At 37.4% G+C, this 3142-nt stretch overlaps 1 protein-coding gene across 1 annotated transcript in view; it reads left to right on the top strand.

The window, feature by feature from the left end:
- Positions 1-3142, top strand: part of LOC121903260 (NLR family CARD domain-containing protein 3-like) — a 116414-nt gene that overhangs the window by 44392 nt on the left and 68880 nt on the right. The window lies entirely within an intron of this gene.

Raw genomic sequence — 3142 nt, forward strand, 5'->3', positions numbered from 1 at the left:
TTTGATTTAATCATTCATATTTGTTTTGGTGCTTCCGGAAGACTTATCCAATTTTTTTTTTCTTGTTTTATGCTTTGAGTTGTATTATTTCTTTCTAGCTGTGGCACTAGTTTCATTAGTTTTAACTCTGCGTTGTGTTATTTCTTTCTAGTCGTTACACTAGTTGCACTAGTTTAAACTCTGCGTTGTGTTATTTCTTTCTAGACTCTTAGTTGCATAGGATTTTACATTTGTGGCTAATTTCTTTCTTTACCACATTTTTCTCTTATTTGTTATAAATGTTGTTCCTTCAACATTTATTTTCTCTTATTTGTTGTAAATGTTGTTCCTTCAACATTTATTTTCTCTTATTTGTTGTAAATGTTTTTCCTTCAACATTTATTTTCCGTACTTCAATTTTTATTTTCTTTATATCACGTTTTCTTATTTTTTTTATTTTTATGTTGCAACAAATTTTAAGCTTTTGGTACCATTTACCATACATGTATTTAACAGGACCAGTCAACACTTTCCCAAACCTTCTGCTAAAATAACTTACATTTTCCTTCTGTAAAATCCCTTCAAAAAAACTTTCATATACACCTACTTTTTCCCACAATTCACTTACCAAATCTTTCAAATCAACATTCTACTCAGAAGATACAAATCATTTTTTTGTGTAAGGAGAGCGAGTCAGATTCTTACAAATGAAATATACCTGTTTCTGAGTATTGGGAGAACTAGTCAATCCCTGGGAGAGCAAATCACCCTACTTCTTCACTGGAACCTGCGTAGGCCTACTCACTAGTCCCCTTTTGGACTATTTCTCATCCTCGTCAGGATCTAGTACTGTCACTGGATGTTACTGGAGATATAAAACCTTAAGAAGAGCGAGTCAGATTCTAAGGCAAGGAGGAAGCAAGTAACCTCACAACCAAGTCAAGATTCCTAGGTTATGAAACTACAAGCGTTTCCTAAACATCTACAGAAACATCTCCACAGACTATCTCTCAGTGTTTCCCAAACACTGGGACCAACCCTTGGTCCTATCCTCGTCAGGATCTAGTTCATAATGGCCATTTTATCTGTAACAGGATATTACTGGAGATATAAAACCTTAAGAAGAGCGAGTCAGATTCTAAGGCAAGGAAGAAGCAAGTAATCTCAGTTATGAAACTACAAGCGTTCCTAAACATCTACAGAAACATCTTACAGAGAACACATCTCATTAACCCCCATACACAACCACACAGCAAACTTACTTAAATCAGGATGGCGTCACCCTTCTCCGGGACTCCAATTCCACAGACCTCCAACAATACACAGCAACAGTAATTAGGTTTTCAAAAGGACCTTACCTCTGAAATTTGGATTTGGTCACTGGTGTGTTTTTGGTCTGGGAAAGGAGTCTCCGTTGAAGGTCTCTTGCCATCCGGGTCACGGCACCATTTGTTGAAGAAATTTCACTCAAGTCCTTGTTCAAAGTTTGCTGTGGTGGAAGTGGTTTAATAGCATTCCGGAAATGCGGTGAGCATACTGACACAGAGCTGGTCTGATACAGTAGACTGACCCAGAGCAGAAGAAGTGGAGAGACTTTATACAGTAAAGATCAAAGCACCAAATGGTGAACAAAAGCTACAGTATGGATCAAAGTAGTGAGGGCATTTACATACAAGATCATGGTTTGCCAGGGGCACGTCGGGAGGGGTCAGATCAGTAGAGGTCAGGAGGGTGACTAACAAATGGTAAACAAAAGGGGTAGACAGGGAGGGCATTTACATACAAGATCAAGGCAAATCCAGGGGCAATACAGGAGAGGTCACATCAGCAGGGGTCAGGAGGTGGAAAGGACTCAAACTTGGCATATGTTTAATCAAAGAGTTGTCTCAGACGTTATTTGATTATCAGGTCTCCAAACTAAATGTGTTCTCCTTTGATGATTGAGTCTGCTCCCAAAGGGTATTCTTCTTCACTATACAGGGGTGTTAGGTGTGAGAGCAGTGTTGTTTCTCTTTCAGCCATGATTTAACACCTCTGTTGAAAACATTAACATTGTGTTGCATTTTCAGCTCCATAGTTTTGCTCCTTTAACAGAAAAGACTGATTGTCCAGATGAGGTTTTGTGCAATGTGACAGTTAGTGTTTGTTGAGGCTCGTGTGCTGACTCTGCTGGAGTGCTGCTGTCTTCTAACAAACTGTGTGATGAAGTAGCTGCTAACCGACCAATCAGAGCTCAAACAGCAGTCAAATTATATTTATACTAAACTTATATTGATATACATGTTTATATGTGGGGATTTCACAGAGCTTCAGTTACAAATGAGAGAATCAAAGTAAATACAGTTGTCATTTCAGTTTGATGCCAGTTAAATGTTCCATCTCTGTAACAGGATGTGATGATCAATGGTGTCAAATGCAGCACTAAGATCTAACAAGACGAGTACAGAGAGAAGCTCTTTGTCTGATGCAGTCAGCAGATCATCAGTAACTTTCAGCAGCTCTAAATCCCGACTGAAACCTGCAGTTAGTTCAACACAATGTTCAGTGATGGAGACGTTAACATGATGGAAAATGATGCCTGGTTTTATTATCTACTACAGTAATTCTCACTGGAAATGATGGATACAGGAGATTTTATGAGCTAAATGGACGAGAGGCAGCGGATCAATTGATCGGGGTCTTTTCATGCTGATAGTGAGGACAGTGAGACAGAACGGATCCTACAGTCTGAGAGGCAGTTATGTAGGTTTCATCAGTCTAGAGACGACACACACAAACCACACAGCCTCGGTTCTTAGAGGATTAGATATTTCTTAAATCAACAACCATCCATATCTGACATTTATGGTAGAAAGAACAATATTTAGCAAAGTATAGGATGAAGTAAGGAATAGTGGAGAATAACAAGTAGCCGTACAAATATGTTGTATTTTTTATACTGAATTTCAAAATTCAGTGAAAAATTCACTGAATTTCAAAGAATTGCAAAAATGTTTTATTAATCTCTCTTTTTAATGACAGAAAGCAACTGCTGACAGAAAATTAAGATAGACATTCATATAATATATATATATATATATATATATATATATATATTTACAACTTTAGTGGATTCTAGAAATACAAAATACTTCAAACCTACAAATATCACATATTTCTTGGT

Source organism: Thunnus maccoyii, chromosome 1 (assembly GCF_910596095.1).
Source record: "Thunnus maccoyii chromosome 1, fThuMac1.1, whole genome shotgun sequence".
In the NCBI taxonomy this organism is placed as follows: domain Eukaryota; kingdom Metazoa; phylum Chordata; class Actinopteri; order Scombriformes; family Scombridae; genus Thunnus; species Thunnus maccoyii.